This window comes from Lupinus angustifolius, chromosome LG03 (genome assembly GCF_001865875.1).
Source record: "Lupinus angustifolius cultivar Tanjil chromosome LG03, LupAngTanjil_v1.0, whole genome shotgun sequence".
Classification (NCBI taxonomy): Eukaryota; Viridiplantae; Streptophyta; class Magnoliopsida; order Fabales; family Fabaceae; genus Lupinus; species Lupinus angustifolius.
The window spans coordinates 13,417,419-13,435,882 of record NC_032011.1 but is presented as its reverse complement, the minus strand read 5'-3'; the positions used below and the strand labels follow the sequence as shown (position 1 = coordinate 13,435,882).

The window sequence follows — 18,464 nt, the reverse complement described above, 5'->3', positions numbered from 1 at the left end:
ACGACCTTCTTCATTGTTTCCATCAAATGCTTTTCTCCATCGTCGATAGTGATGATCTGAAGGCAAAAATCTACGATGGTCAAGGAAGACATTCTTCTTATAGTGTTCCAACCTCACTGAATGAGTATTGTCTTCACATACAGGGCATGCAAAATGTCCTTTTGTACTATATCCAGACAAATTACATATGCTGGGAAATCACTGATTTTGCCGAACAACAAAGCCCTTAAGTTGAAGCTTTCTTTCCTATATGCATCATATACATTTATGCATGTCTCCCACATTTGCTTCAAGTCTTCAATTAATGGAGCCAAATATATGTATATGTTATTTTCTAGTTGTTTAGGTCCAGAAAATAACATAGATAACATCACATATTTGTGCTTCATGCATAGAGAATGAGGTAGGTTGTATACTACCAATATCACTGGCCATGTACTGTCGGAGCAACTTTGAACACTATGTGGGTTAATTCTACCCGTTGACAATGCAAGGCATATATTTCTTGATTCTTGACCAAAACTAGGATAGTCGTGATCAATTTTTCGCTATTTAGGAGAATCTGTAGGATGCCGAAGCTTGCCATCTTTAATCCTTTCTTCATCATGCCATGTCAACTTCTTTGTATCTTTGGCATTGCTAAACATACACTTGAATCTTGCTTTGATGGGAAAATATCATACAACCTTTTTGGGAATTGAGTCTTCCTTCTTATATCGTGATGCATTACATTTAGGACAAAACTTTAATGAAGCATACTCATTAAAAAATAAGATGCAATCATTTTCATAATCATGTATCCTAGTTTAGTCCATGCCTATGGAGCGTAAGATTTGTTTTGCATCATAGGTTCGAGAAGGGAGCACATTATCTTCCGACAACATATCCTTCAGAAGTGCAAACAAGTCAGTGAAACTCTTATCAGTCCTTCCATTAATAGATTTTAACTTATACAACCACTTCCAATCTTGTGAATTTAGTACAACCATCATATAATGGTTTCTCAACATCACTTATCAACCGCTGAAATATCTCAGGACAATCCTGAAGATCCTCTTCGACAAGTTTGCCATTTCATTGAAACGACCGATCATCTTCATATGCATTTGTATAGTTGTCTTTCATATGCATCTCATCATCACAATCCATAACTTCTCTCATCTCACCATATCTTGTCCAAAATGTGTAACTTTGATCAATACCGTGACACACTAAATGAACGTTTAACTCATTTGGAGTAATTCGGTTTGAGGAACAACATCTTTAGCAAGGACATACAATTCTATTAGGATTTTCAGAATTCTCAATTGCAAACCTAACAAATGATTTCACTCCTTCTTCATACTCATTCGTCAATCGATTGACACTCATCCATTTTCGATCCATTTTCTATTAAGAAAATAATATAATGAGCATAAATCCCTAAAGCTTGGAGTTAAGCTCACCAAGAAGAGCAAATGCATTATTATGTAATTAAAAATGGGGGAACCGTAACTCATAATGTAAGCTAAATGAGTCAGAACTCGGAAACCCCAACTCAATACAAGCTAAATGAGTGAAATCACTTTCACTCATTTAAAAGGAAAATATTTATAACTCAATACAAGCTACATATAATGTAATTAAAAAAACAAATAACTATATGAAAAACTCACTTTCAATTCGGTGTTGAATGCGGGAATGATGATTTTGATGTTAAACGAGTGAAAGATTTTCGAAATCGGTGTTGAATGATTTTTGTGTAAAATGAGTGAATGATTTTTGGTGATGAATGATTTTGAAGTTGAATGATTTTGAAGTTGAATGATTTTCGAGGTTGAATGATTTTCAAGGTTGATTTTGAGAGTAAATGCGTTTTGCTGCTGAGTAAATGAGTGTTGGGATTGCTGATGAATGTGTGAGAATGCGAGAACATTTTAATTTTTTAGGGTCTCATAGTATCTTCAACAGTGCATAATTACGATGTCATTGTCAATGATACAAAATCAACAGTGCGTAGTGAAGATGACGTTGTCAATGATACATAATCAATAGCACAACCTTAAGGAAACGTTGTGGAGGAACTCCCCATTCAAGTATAAAGAAGGTAAGTGTTCCACAATATAATCTTAAGGAAACACTATGGAAGATATAATAATTATTTTACTAATTCATTTTTTTAATGAAATTCAAATTAGTAATTACATTATGACATTCGATTAATGACAATTAATTAAATATATAGAACAATTAATACTGGCAATAAATAACATTCAAACAATTAATCGATTAAGCACTATGTTAAGCGATTAAGTGTAGAGGAAATAGTTTTATTGGTCGTATCAACGGTGCTTGTTACCGAATGCGCTATTGTATAACTAAAAGTGAATGAATGAGAGATGTGAACACCCAAAAGACATTTTCAAAAATAACAAATAAAAATAAAATTAATATTTTTGGTTACTTTCTAATAAAAATGGTATTGTTAAGTGTCCCAAAATAAATAGGTAAAAGTAAATTCGAATTTTAAATTTGAATTTCAAAAATTGTGTCATAATCAGATTTTTAATGGTGAATTAAATATGATTTTATTTTTCCTTAACTCTCCCTACTCAATTAATTTGGAGATCCTCTCCATTTTAACACACTTGTTAATTCAAAGGCTATAAATAGGAGATTGGTCACATGGAAAAAAAGGAGAATTCATCATCTACTCTCTTCATCCATAATAACGAAAACAATTCATCATCGATTCCCAAGAATCCTCAACAATCCTCTCAATAAAAAAAAATCATTCATCAATCATTTTTTACCCTCAACATTATCTTTCACACAACAATCCAAAATCATCCCACCAAAAATCACACAACCAAAAACCATAACCATCATCTAACAATGCAAAAAATTATATACTACCATTGTGCCTTGGGAATAACTGTTGAGTCATTGGAATCAAACGGACCCAATGCAGACATGAATGTGTTGAGTTGGTCTTGACATTTTCTCCGGCTGTGGGTCTTCATTCCCAATTAATAGATGTTGATTCATGTGTGCACGTAAATTCAATTTCTTACATGTATCTAATTTTTTTATTCTTCACCTCTATTCTTTTTCATCTATATGTATAATAAAATTTGATAATGATAAGTCATATAATTAATATATTTATAAAAATATTAAAATCATATTACCACAATTTTAAGATATGAGATGCGGTATCGGATCTAAGGGCTATGCTTCGCTCATATTTATAAAAAAAAGGATTTTTTAAAATAAAAAACAAAAAATTGGGAATTTGCTAATCAAGTTTTAATATGAGATGCGGTATCGGACGTAAGGGCTATGCTTCGCTCATATTTTTTTCAAGAATAACTTAAATGTTAATATTTTTAAGAAATAAAATTAACCTAACCACCAAACTTTTTTCTACCCAAAGAACTACGTAGTCTTGATTCCCAAAAAGGATACGTAGGACCAAGATCACTCTTGTCAGACATAATAATAAAATAGTTTTTTTTGGTAAAACTATAATAATAACACAATTAATAATCCATGCAATATAGTAAGGTACCATTCAAACAAACAACTAGGGTCCTAATACCTTCCCTAGTGTGTAATTGACTCCCGAACCTGGATATCAAAGTCCAAAGCCTAATGTGAAAGTGCAAAGTGTGAAAGATTGCACTAACAATGTTTTGCCTATGTTTTGACGAAGACAAGGAATTAGTTAAAGCTTGAAGATGGCTCAACAATCAACATGCCTAGAACTCATTGGTCATATCTAGACTAGGTTATATCAATAGAGTTATATTTCTAAGTAGTCTGGGATGTGTGCCTTAGTAAGTGAATATAGGGTAGGTAAACCTAGATGCAAGTCTCACAAGTCATTATAATTGTCATATCATATTCATGAGACATATTATCTAGTTTATTGTATGTTCATGCGTTAATCGTACATGTTATATGTGCTTATTAGGCATAATATAATTGCTAAAACATGTATAGGAGTCAAGCATAATATATAAGTAGTCTACCATTTAATCATGTTTTGATATATGCTGGTTAATCGATTAACGTGGTGACTTAATCGATTAATGTATATGTTTTCTGTTATAACTGTTTTCTGTTTTAACTACGTAACTGAAAGCAACAATTTGAAGGGTCAAATATGTTTTGTATAAGTTCTGGCAAATTGCAGAAACGTGGAGCATTGCATACTATTGTTTAGAATCTATTAGAGAGTATACGCTTCGTGATTTTACAGCATTATAGGCATAAGAGATATGCATGTGTGAGAAAGAGAGATTAACATGCTTAGTTTATATTGTTCATGTTGTATTGCATGTTGTTTTCATGTGCTTAATCTCATCCATTCTTTCTTACATGTTCATGCATTCTTATTAGAGATTTTAAGAGAAATATTTTGTGTTTCTTGTTTTTGTATTAACTCACATATGCATGATGGCTTGTGTTACTTGAGAGTGGGTTAATCTTTGAGTTTTTCATTGTTGTAATTTGAGCATTTTAGTGCTTGGTAAAACTCTGTTTTTTGTATACTATTTTCGTACTTTGAGTTTAGTCTCTTGGTGTCTTACCACCATTGAGATTGAGTGAATCTTCACCAAGGTTAGGAGGTCTTGAATTTAGAGCGAGGATCTTGGCTGGGGCTGGATCACGAGAAAGGTTTTCTCAAGCGACAGGGTTAGTCAAACCAAGGTTAGAGGTTCTTGGAATTCAAGAAAGAAGCGTCTAGAGTCTTGTAATTGAATTGGTGTATGTGACAATAGAAAGTGTTCAATATAGTGAAGAGAAATCTCCCAAGATCAGAAGGGGAGGCCTGGATGTAGTTTGCAAGTGGACCCGCAAATGAACCAGGATAAAAATCCATTTGTGGAAGCTGTTCTCTCTCAATCTCTTCCATAATTCTCACTGTTTTAATTCGTGTTTGAAGTTAATATTTTGCATACTGATACTTTTCTATATGCTTGTTAATTGTGCATAAAAATATATGTTGTATCTCTGTTTGTTTCTTGGTAAATAAACGTGCACGAAGCTGATCTGATAATTCTGTTTTTGTTGTGAGTTAATCGATTAAGCCCACTAGTTAATCGATTACCTGGGGTGTTTTCTAGAACTGGGTTTTGGTGCGAGAACCGGTAATTGATAACCGCTACACCTATTCAACCCCCTTCTAGGTGCGTCTATGTCACTGATACCTAACAAGTGGTATCAGAGCTAGTACGACGTGCTAGCTCAACCGTATCCGCGTGATCCTAAGGGAATTAAAATGGGTTCCACCAACCCCTTTGGCGGTGATGGCGCATCTATTAACCGTCCTACTGTATTCAATGGCGAAGGATACGCCTACTGGAAAGTCCAGATGAAGATCTTTATTGAGGCCATTGATTCGGATATTTGGGAATCCGTAATCAACGGGCCATTCGTCCCACTTCACTTAGTGGATGACGAAAAACCTAAGAGTTTGTGGACCAATGAGGAGCGCAAAAAGGTCCTGTATAACCTACGCGCTAAAAATATAATCACCTCAATAAAGATGGTATCTCAGTGTCAAAGTGCCAAGGAAATGTGGGACACTTTACAAGTGACTCACTAGGGCACTAGCAAGGTCAAACACGCAAGTCTGAATGCACTAACACATGAATACGAATTATTTTGTATGTTACCAAGTGAATCAATTAGAGATATGTAAAAATTCTCATATTGTAAATCATCTTGTTGCCCTTGATAAATTTTTTTCCAAAGGTGAACTTAGTAATAAAGTTTTATGCTGTCTTGACAGGAGATGGTAACCTAAAGTAACTGCAATCATGGAATCTAAGGACCTTGATTCCATGCCTTTGGTAACATTATTCGGAAAGCTTCAAGAGCATTAGATGAAGCTTGGACGCTTGACCATGCATGAAGAGTCAGACCGCAAGAAGAAGGGAATATCTCTTAAAGCAACAACATCACAACCTACTAAAGAGATAGATAATGATGACTCTAACGTTGATGAAGAAATGTTAAACCTTCTCATACGAAAGTTTGGGAAATTCTTGAAGAAGAATGGAGGTTTTAAGCGTTTTCAAAAGAAAGAGGCGCGAGAATCAACAAGAAAAGGCAAGAATAAAGAGCACTTCACTTGCCTTGAATGTGGTAAGTCGGGGCACATGAAATTCCAATGTCCCACTTACCTGAAGAAAGTTGATTTAGAAAGAGCACTCCTAGGGACTTCAAATAGTAGAAAGCTTACATTGTCTGGGATGTATTGGAGGAAGAAATGACATCAAGCACCTCAGATGAAGAGGAGACCGCCAAGTTATGCCTAATGACTATAACAAATGAGGCTTGCAGATCAGGTAGTACAAAGGATGCTGATAATGAGGTATATTCTGACACATCATCATCTTCTGGTGATTCTCCTCCATATGAAATTTTATATGATGCTTATGTTGAAATGCATGAAGAACTAAAGAAATTAGCTAGAATTAGTGCCGTAGAAAAAGGGCAATTATGCTAAATGATAAAAAAATAATACAACTACAAAAAGAATTAGATGAGCTGAAATTAGAAAATGAAACTTTAGATCTAATTTTTTCTTGTAATTCATGCGACTGCTTTAACGATAAGTTATGTCAAACAATTGTCTGTGAGTCTTGCGAGGACTTGAAAAATGAGAATTTTAAACTAAATGAAAAACTCGCAAAACTTACAGATAGTCAAAACCAATTAGATACCTTGCTAAGTAAAACAAGAAATGTTGGTGACCACACTGGATTAGAGTATATCCCCCCATGTAATAGAAATAGACCATATAAGAAACCTTTAACTCGTGCTAATAAAAAGTCTTATAATAAAAATAGAGTTCCTACATGTTTCTATTATGGCATATATGGCCACACCTCTTACTCCTGTTACATCAGGAAATATGGGATACCGAGTGGTGTTTACGCTTTGGTGAAAAAGGGAGATAACTCCCTGGTTACTAACAGAAAAAGACCCAATATAATTTGGGTACCTGAAACCAGCAAGTGATCGATTTTGCAGGTATGTCTACGAACACATGGACAACATTGGTATCTTGACAGCGGGTGTTCGAGATATATGACAAGAGATAGTTTAAAATTCCTAGACCTATCATTGAAGGAAAAATGTTTCGTCACATACGGAGACAACAACAAAGGAAAGATCATAGGCACTGGAAAAAGTGGCAACTCAACCCATGCTGTAATCGAGAATGTTCTATATGTCGAAGGTCTGGAACATAACCTTTTGAGTATTAGCCAACTCTGTGACAAAGGGAATCGTGTGTCATTTGATTCTGATTGTTGTATAATCCGTGATGTTTTATCTAATAATGTAAAGTTTGTCGGCTATCGTGTCAATAACATATATATGGTTGACCTGGAGGATGTCACTTCTCTTTTCTCAAAATGTTTTATTTCAAAAGAAGATGACATCTGACTTTGGCATAGACGAGTCACTCACATTCATGTGAAGCATATAGAAAAATTATCTAAAAATAATTTGGTTATTGGTTTGCCAAAACTTGATTTTAAAACTCAGGATTCTTGTGACATGTGTCAAAAATGTAAACAAGTAAAGAATTCTTTTAGTAAAAAGAATGCAATATCCACTACTAGACCTTTGGAGCTTCTCCATATGGACTTGTTTGGACTGTTGCAAATCATGAGTTTTGGTGGAAGTTTTTACGCTTTGGTAATTGTTGATGACTTTTCTAGATTCACATGGACCCTATTTTTGGCATCTAAGAGCGATGCATATAAATCTTTTAAATGTCTAGCCAAACAAATTCAAAAACAGTCTAACCTTAAAATTGTTTACATACGATTCAACCATGGCGGAGAATTTGAAAATCATAAGTTTAATAAATTTTGTAATAAGCATGGCATATAATAATTTTTATAATAAGCATGGAATCATGCATTAGTTCTCGGCTCCCTGTACCCCTCAAAAAAATGGAGTTGTTGAGAGGAAAAATAGAGTTCTAGAGGAACTTGCAAGGATCATGCTAAATGAGAGCAAGGTTCCCAAATATTTCTGGGCTGATGCAGTACACACTGCCTATTATGTAATGAATCGAATACTTCTTAGACCTACTTTTTCGAAAACCCCATATGAGATTTTAAAAGGTCGAAAACCGAATATTGCTCATCTTTATGCATTCGGGTGAAAGTGTTTTATTTTGAATAATAGAAAAAGAATTTTGGTAAAATTTGACTCGAAGGCTGATGAGGGCATATTCCTAGGGTATTCATTATATAGTAAGGCTTTTCATGTGTTTAATAAATATTCCATGCAAGTTGAAGAGTCTATTCATGTTCATTTTGACGAATCTTCTCCAAAAGAGAAGAGAAAGGTCTTTCCTGATGATGTTTCAGGTGTGCTAGAAGAAGCTTATACAAGGGACATGAACCAAATCCAAGGAGAAGATGCAGAACAAATAGTACAAGATGAGCATCAGGACATGCCGATTGCGTGGAAGACCAAAAAGGATCATCCACTAGACAACGTGATAGGTGACATATCTACGGGGGTGGTAACCCGTAGTTTCTTACGTAATTTCTGTAATTTCATTGCATTTGTGTCTCTAATAGAGCCAAAGACTATCGATGAAGTCATCGAGGATGTACACTGGAGTATAGCTATGCAAGAAGAGCTAAACCAGTTTGAGCGTAATAATGTGTGGGACTTGGTCCCTAAACCAAAAGAACATCCTGTGAATGGCACGAGATGGGTCTTTCGTAACAAGCTAGATGAATCTGGCTTAATCATTAGAAATAAGGCCCTCTTAGTGGCCAAAGGCTACAACTAGGAGGAGGCGTCAACTATGATGAGACCTATGCTCCTATAGCCAGACTTGAGGCCATTAGGATGTTATTATCCTTCGCATCTATCATGAATTTTAAGCTCTCCCAAATGGATGTTAAGAGGGCATTTTTAAATGGTTATATTCAAGAGGAGGTGTACATAGACCAACCACAAAGGTTTGAAAGCTTCAAATACCCGAACCATGTGTATAAACTCAAGAAGGCCCTTTATGACCTGAAACAGGCTCCTACAGTCTGGTGCGATAGATTGAGTTCGTTCCTATTAGAAAAAGGGTTCGAAAAAGGTTTGGTCGACACCACTATTTTTATCCATAGATTAGATAATTATGTTTTACTTGTTCAAATATATGTTGATGATATAATCTTCAGATCTAATAATGACATCCTTTGTAAGGAATTTTCCGAGATGATGCAGGGCGAGTTCAAGATGTCGATGATCGGTGAGCTGACCTTCTTCCTTGGGTTTCAGATTAAACAAATGGAAAGTGACATCTTCTTTCATCAATCAAATTATTGCAAGGAGTTACTCAAAAAGTTCGACATGGAAAAATGTAAAGAAGCTTCTACACCTATGGCGTCCGCTTGCTATCTAGACAAAGATGAAAAGGGAAAAGCGATTGAGGTAACAAAGTATCAAGGGATAATTGGCTCTTTATATATTTAACTGTGAACCACCCTGATATTATGTTTAGTGTTTGCATGTGTGCTAGATTTCAAGCATCTCCTAAAGATTCACACTATAGTAGGGGTGTTCGCGGTCCATTTGGATCGGTTTTTAAGCAAAAAACCATCCGAATCAAACGCGTAATTAGTATGCGGTCCGGTCTGGTCCATTTATATTAAGATGTCCGATCCAATCCGGTCCAAATATTATATGCGGTTTCGGTCCGGTTTGGATCTGTCTATTTTTTAGATATAAACATATAAATTCCTTCAATTTTAGCCTACAACACCAACAAGGTAGTAACCAGAACAATGAAGAAAAGTTTGATTCTTTTAATAGCAAGATTAGAAACATCAATATTCAAATTGTTACGACAGTTTATATGCGTTTTTGTTGTGTTTAGCTTACTACTTAATGCTTATGTGATATATTTTAGTTAACTCAATAATATCGGTCCGGTCTGGATCGGTCTGGATCCCAGACATGAAACCGAAGACCGGACCGATCGGTCCTCAAAAAATAAATCGAATACGATCCAAATACATTCGGTTTTTGCGGTTTCGGTCTACTTTGGATCGGTTTGCGGTTTTGTTTTGGACCGGTCTGGATTTGAACACCCCTACACTATAGTGCTGTTAAACGCGTAATGAGGTATTTAAAAGGAACAATAAATATGGGATTATGGTATCCTAGGGATGCCTCATTATCCTTGGTAGGTTATCTGATTCCGACTTCGTTAGGTGTAAGTTGGATCGAAAGAACACTAGTGGGACTTTTCATCTATTAGGCAGTTCCTTAGTGGCATGACACAACAAAAAGCAAGCATGCATTGCTTTGTCCACCGCTGAAGCACAATACATTGCCGCTGGCATGTATTATGCTCAAATCCTTTGGATGAAGTAGCAACTTAAGGACTTTGGGCTTAAACTAGAAAAGATCCCCATTAAGTGTGATAATACGAGTGCCATCAACCTCTCCAAGAATCATGTTTTGCATTCGAGAACCAAGCATATAGAAATAAGTCATCATTTCTTATGTGATCATGTTCAAAAAGGTGATTGCGTGCTAGAATTTGTAGAAACCTCTAAGCAATTAGCGAATATTTTCACCAAGCCCTTCTCACGAGATACTTTCTATGTTCTTCGAAGAGAAATAGGAATTCTTGATGAAAATATCTTGATTGAGTCTATGTTATTGCCTTGCATGATTAGTTGCCTTGTATGCTTCAAAATGAAAATATGTTGAATGCTAGTTACTCATTGTATAATACATGATTCAATAAAATAAGCTCTATGTATATATGTGACTGCTCAATATTGCATTTTAAAAGTTGGAAATCTTTGCACGCTTTTAAACATCCAAAACGTTGTATCTGATGCTATTTAATCGATTACCTGGGTGCAAGTTTTTAAAACATGTTATTTTTAACTTGGTTAATCAATTAAGACTGGTAGTTAATCGATTAAGGACACCAGTTAAATAGAAACAGAAGCATTTCTGGGCATTTTTCAAAACCTCCCTCATTCCCTTTTCTCTCAAATCTCAGAGGAACAAGTTCAATATCATTCCTAAACCTTAACCTAGCCTAAAGCCGTATACTCCAACCCCATTCCACTCCATAAACCTTCTTCTCCATCACTAACTTCCAATAAATCCGGTTACCCCTAATTCCAAACCCTAAGTTAGGTTTTCCATGAAACCTTCCATTAAATCTTCAAATCAGCTCGATTTTCAGCTATAAATGGAGAGAGGTCGTGCAAAAAGGATTAAGACAGCCGCTCAACATCCACTAAATGCTCCAAAATCCGTACCCTTGAACCAACAGGTAAGGCAGGACCGTGGAGACCCGTATTATTCTTTAATTTTGCAAGAGACTCGATTGCTCAAGTTTCACGGAAGAAAACCTACATACATAAGAGGTATGCCAATTTGACTTGGTTAGAAGAACAAAACTTTGATTTTTCGCATGGAATGCAAGCACAAGGGGCTGTCCCTTTTTTGGAATTGAAAGGTAATATCTACCCTGCTCTAGTTAAGGAATATTATGCTAATTATAGATACAAGGATGGGAAGTATTGGTCTATGATAACTGGAAAATTATTTGAGCTGAATGATGACATATTCATGAATGTGGGTGTATTATGATGTAATGGTGCTAGTTGGGAGATTGTGATTGGGTTAACAATTCTTCTAATGCTGCTGAAGTGTATAAGTCATGTTTGAGGAGACCTCAATTGTATGTTCAGGGTGAATTGACAAAAAATTGGGTCATTGTCCGTAGAGAATAGGCTCCTGCACTATCTGATTGCATACATTTTGATTCAAAGGAACACAAATCATGCATAACCTACCGTGAATGATTTGAGATTCATGTACGTCGTTAAGGAGAATGTGATGATTAATTGGCCTGAAGAGATCCTGAAGGTCGTGAAAAGTGTCTCTACATCGCAATCAAAGTTGCTTCCCTATAGTATTTTCATCTCGCGCATTATTGACTATTTGCATATTGATGTTTCTGATACTATTGTTGTGGAATGTTCTTATAAAGATCATTTGATTGGTGAGAGTTTGATTCACAAGATGGGCATGTACAAGTATGGCAACACATGGCAATACTAGGAGGATTTCAACACTGTGAACCTCGATCTCTCTGGTGAGGGTGATCAAGATGAAACACATGAGCCAAATGCTACTACTTAGGGGGAGTCTTCTGGAAATGCAACACAAGAACCAGCCTTTGGTCAAGCTCAGTTGGATGCTATAGAACAACGTCTTAACAACAGGAGGAATCTTCATTTTCAGTCTCTGAAGGACACATACCATATAGATTTAGAGAATTTTGAGGAGCTTCAGAATGCCTACATAGATAATCATTATCAATCCTTGAGGAACTTCGTTCAGACAACTGCTGATTCACAAAACAAGAGGTTGTGTGCCGAGTTTAACAAGTTGAGCACCCTCATCAAGGGTGGTGGTAGCTCGATCATTCTTGACGACAAAAACCCTTCATCTCATCCCTAGTTAGTAGACCTTAGATCCTTAGGATTATCCTTCCTAGTTTATGGATTATGTTGATCCTTGTTTCCCTCTTGAGAACTTTATTCTGTTTTGCATTTGGATTGTAATAGCTTAACTACTTCTCTTTTACTAAACTTACGTTGGTATTATGCTTAATCATGGCCTACTGTTTTCAATTGCAAGTAATGCTTTAATGATTTCAAATTGTCTTTCTCATGCTAAATGGTTAATTGTGTCGTAAATAGTATGAATTTATATTTAATGGATCTTGATCATGTTTGGTGTATGTACCCCTATTGATTGATTAAGCCTAATGTTTACTATTCATTTATATCACTGCTTAATCATTTTATGCTTAATTTGAATTAACATAGCCTTTCATGCCATTAATTTGTGCAATTTTCTTACAGCTGGTTGATAAATTAAAACGCCCAAAATTAATTGATTAATTACAGTTTGTTTTAACCAAATAACTCTTCTGACTTTTGACTAGAATTGAATATTTGTATCTTTTTGATAATGTCAAAAGGGGGAGAAAGGTTGCTTGTTGTGTTTAATGTATTTGCAGGTTGTATAGTAGCTTCCGTAATAATCATTGCTAACCTAAGGGGGAGAGCAAAGTGCTTCAACTTTGAATTCACAACTGTTATGCAAATGTACAACATCGTCAAGCTAATTCATCAAATTTAATATGGTATTTGATTTGGTGTTTGTCATCATCAAAAAGGGGGAGATTGAAAGTGCAAAGTGTCAAAGATTGCACTAGCAATGTTTTGCCTATGTTTTATCAAGAATGCGTTGTTGAAGTTACACAAATTGACAGCGCCTGTTTTCAACAACATCGTTCACAATTGTGTTGTTGAATGACCAATGTTTATTATGATATATGGCATAGTGTATCACCTTTATCCCAAATTCTTGGAGTTTCTCTTACCTCACATTAGAGAGGGTAAGATTGTGTATGTTGAAGACATTGCTGAGGGACTTGAGAATGACCCTCTCAAGTCTCTGCAGCCTTAGTTGGCCTATTTAGTGGCCACAATGTTGGTAAACAAGTTGTCATAGTTGCTTGCGAATAAAAAGGACATGTTCGTGCTACACATTGTTATCTTTTAAGTTATTCTCTCATTTTGTGTTCAATATTTAGCCTCATTTAGCTGTGATGTTTATGATTGTCCTATTGGTTGTGTGTGGCTTGATTGTAATGTTAGAAATTTATAAACTATATTTAATATTTGTACATGATATCTTTAATATAATTTTATCAGTTATTTATTTAAGAAGTTATAAAAGAAGTTTTCTAATTATGACAATCTGTGCTACTTCTAAAACTGATATGAACTTAATCAGTGAAAACCCAAGTTGGATAATGAAACGATTTGAAACGATTATGGTTCACATTACATCAGAACACAACAATTTTCTCTCTCCTCATCCTAAAGAAAATTGCTAACCGACAAATTGGTTGTTATTTTTCACCAAATCAGTTGTCACAAACAAGTATATAAAATTGTCGAATCCACAAGGTTTTTATTTAGTGAAAGTGTTAAAATTAAACATATGTAAAAGTAAACGATTAAAATTATTAAGTTTAGATATGAAGAACCTGGAATTAGATTTCACTATTTGTCTTCTACTATCCAATAATTATATTCATATATGATTATTCCTATGATTTCTCCATCACCAATTCTTATCTATTTATCAATTCCTTAACTAAACAGATCAAATGACTAAATAAACTAATTCTCAATTTATTGACAAATTAATCATCTAATCATAATAATATGGGTGTTAGAATGACTAGTTCAATCAACCATATTCCTAAGCATCAACATGTTACTAGTTGATATATTCTAGATTTAGTTTAAACATGAAAATTTCCATTACTCATCTTTAAACCTGATATCATGCATTGGTGATAAAACCAAAACAAACATTAAGAATAAGAACAATCAAGGAAAAAAAATGAAATAATATTAAACAATTAAATAGTCATATTGGACACATCAAGTTCAAATAATTACATCTAATCCAAAATTGCCCACAAATACACCTCAACCACTCATTATCGCCATTAATTTTGAAATTAATAATGGACATGAAGATCAAAGTGACAACGTTGATTGGCAGACGAAAGACGCATACATGCGCCAACTATGCAAAAATTGAAGCATTGTCATCGCTTCCCGACCAACCACATGCTAAATACCACAATAAGAATAATGGTGACCACCCATATAGAACACACCAACATAATTCACAAAGAAGTAAAAGGACACAACTCAAATCAACAAAATTGATCTAATATTTAAAAAACTTTCCACCTAAAATACTTCACAAAAAGAAGAGCAAATCAATACTCGATAGACTTATGATATGCCCATCTATCGCTACCCCCTCAAAAAACAAGTCAAGACATTGTGTATGCGAACTCAAGTTAGTTATCCATAATAAAGACTAGATGTTAGATATTTCCTGATGATTGATGAAATACCAATCCTAGGATCTTGAATCTCACACATAATATAAAACAAGGATACAAAGTCATACTTGAATCCCTGAATCCATGCTCTATGGTAGACTCATTTGATATATCTTTTGAGGGAGTTTTGGTATGATGACCTTCCTCAATCAAATCCTTAATTACTTTTGGGACCTTCGTTTTCTCTCTGATTGGGAGAGGTGAAAACTATTTGTGATTTGGTGTCTTGGGATCATAACCATTCCTTATACGTTAGCTTATAGGATTCTCATTATCCCATATAAGCCAACTGTTTGAGTATTCACTCATTAAGCTCATATTCGTTATCAATTTCAAAAGTCTTATAAGTTGTTAGTAATTAGATCACTTGTTTTTTAACCCAAAAGTAATAGCCAATATAATTGTATTAAATATATGATGACCACCTTAATTAGAAATTATGAATTTCTAACAATCTCCCACTTGAGCTTCATATTTTCCCCAAAACAATTATATCACATATTGTTTAGGCGTGCATTCATATGCAATTTATATTTAGACTTCTCCTTAATACAATCTGGTCCATCTTATATATCAACTATGGAACCACCGCGACTTTCATCATATTCAAGCGTGACTCGACCACGATGATCACCATATTAATATACTTAATGACGTAGATCAAATATAGACGAGTTACATGGAAATTTCATGCAATGTGATCTCAAACATGTCTATTTTCAACTAGTTCTTTTTTATTCTTTAGTGAGATCAATCCAAAGTTTTAAATTGCAACACAATATTTACAATACACAAGTTCAAGATAGAACACTAAACCAACAACTTTATTATGCAAAATAAACTACGTAACATCCAAAGTAAATCATAAAACATATAGACTCCCACTGAAGTGAGGTATCCTAAGGAGCAATACTCATATGAGCAATATGCTCATAAAAGACTTTAGGTATCAAACCCTTAGTTAGTGGATAAGCTAGCATAAAATTGTCCTTATATGTTCTATGAAAATTTGTCTATTTTGAACATTTTCTTTAACAACCAGAAACTTGATGTTAATAAAATTTAACTTTGTAGAACTCCTATTACTGTTGCAGTAAAGAATTGTGAACATAGTGTCACAATAAATTCTCGATGGTGTTTTAATATCATCGACCACACTTAAGTCAGCGACAAAATTTCTGCAACCCTATGTCATGGTCTGATGTTTCAAAACAAACCATGAACTCCATAACCATGGTTGAAGGAGCTATAAGCGTCTATTTAATAGACTTCCAAGATATAGCACCTTCTGTCAAGATAAACACATATCCATAGGTGGAGTGTCTATTGTCTAGACACCCAAAAAAATGGAGTCAGAGTATCCAATGATATCTAAATTCTCAGACCTCCGATAAGTGAGCATGTACTTCTCTGTTCTCTTTAAGTAACACATAACACGTTTGACTGCCTTCTAGTGATGCATTACAGAATTGCTCGAATATCTTTTCAAAACTCTCACGACAAACGCTATGTCGGGATATGTACAAACTTTAGCATACATTAGACTTCCTACTGCAGATGCATAAGGAATCTTTTGCATCTCGTATCTTTCAAGATCATTTTTGGGGCACTATTCGAGACTAAACTTGTCTCCCTTAGCAATAGGGGTATCCCCTGGTTTATTGTCTTTCATGCCAAATTTATCTAGAACTTTATCCATATAGCTTTCTTATGACAACCTTAGAATACCTTGAGAGTGATTTCTTAGTATTTGAATACCTAATACAAAATAAGATTTCCCAAGATCTTTCATTTCGAAATTATTCATTAGAAATCTCTTGGTCTCATGCAATAGTCCCAAATCACTACTCGCAAGTAGTATATCATTAATATATAATACCAGGAATGTAAATTTACTCCCACTAAACCTGTGGTACAAACAATCATCAATTTTATTTGCCTCAAAATCATACGAGGTAATAACTTGATGAAACTTGTGATTCCATTGACGAGGAACGTGTTGAAGGCCATATATGAATTTCTTTAATTTGCATATCGTTGACTTTAAGCCAATTAACACAAAGTTTTGTGGTTGCACCATATAGATCATTTCTTTAATGTCCCCATTTAGAAACACAGTCCTAACATCCATCTGATGTAGCTCTAAATCAAAATGAGCTACTAGTGTTAATACTATTCAAAAGAATCCTTCGAAGATACCGGAGAGAAGATTTCTATACAATTAATGCATTCTTTCTGAGTGAAGCCTTTAGCTAACAGACGAGCATTATCAAGCACAAACTTCATCTCATCCTTCATGATATCGATCCACTTTTGAGAGTTAGAAATTTTCATGGCTTGACAGAAGTTCAATGGATCATCTTCTATTAACTCGATGTCATCCTCATTTTCTTAAAGAAATACAATATAATCATCAGGAATTGCACTTCTCCTCTCTTTAGTGGATCTCCTTAATGACACTTCTACTTCTTGAGGTTGTTGAATTTGTTCTATAGGTAATTTAGGGAGAACCTCATTGTTGCCTTGCTCTGGAATATTGTCACGGACAATATTCTGAATATTATCTTCTATTACCAAACTTATTCCTTGAATGGTAATAGGCACAAACACTTGTTCACCATTAGTGACATGTTCTTCCTCAAAGATAACATTCCTTATGTTCTTTTCCTTCCCAAAATTAACTTCCTCAAGAAATCTTGCATTTCTCATCTAAAAAAAGTGTTGAAGTGTGATCATAAAATTTATAGTCCCGAGAGCGTTCAACATAGCCAACAAAATAACATCTAACAGTTCTTGAGTCCAGTTTCATTTCTTGCCGCCTATAAGGTCGCGCCTCAGCTGGACAACCCTAAATGTGCATGTGTTTTAAGCTTGGTTTTTTATTAGTCCAAAGCTCATATGGGGTTTTTTTAACTGCTTTACTTGGCATCCTATTAAGGATGTAAACTGAAGTCTCTAAAGCTCTCACCCGAAGAGACTCTAGTAAGTAAAAATTACTAATCATACTTCTCACCATATTCTTAAGAGTTCAGTTTAATCGCTCAACAACAATTGATGAACAATATATTACACACTATTCATAACCTTAATTTAGCATGATTGATGATTCTTGGTGCCTAATTGATCGAGGTCGTACCCGATACAAATAATATAACAATTAAAACTGCAGTACTAGGAAGTGACTCCTAGGTCGTTTCCCAAGGATTATCTTTCAAGCAAAGTATCAAACACCTTATACTCACACACACACAAGGGGGGTTTTGTTGTTGGATAGTATGAACATAAATCAAATTCAGAAACAGTAGTTAAACAATGTAATAAAACGGCTAAATCCCTTTGGTTCGTTTGTTCACAACTCAATCCTCGGTTTCAAAAGATTATTTTTAGATTCCAACCACTAATTTCCGAATTTGTTGAGAATCAATTAACTAAGCGATAATCAATTCAAAGTTCCAGAACCTAAACA

The 18,464-nt window shown here is 34.7% G+C and overlaps 1 pseudogene; it reads left to right on the top strand.

Annotated features, from left to right (window-relative positions):
- Nucleotides 1-13,595, top strand: part of LOC109343423 — a 19,899-nt pseudogene extending 6,304 nt beyond the window's left edge.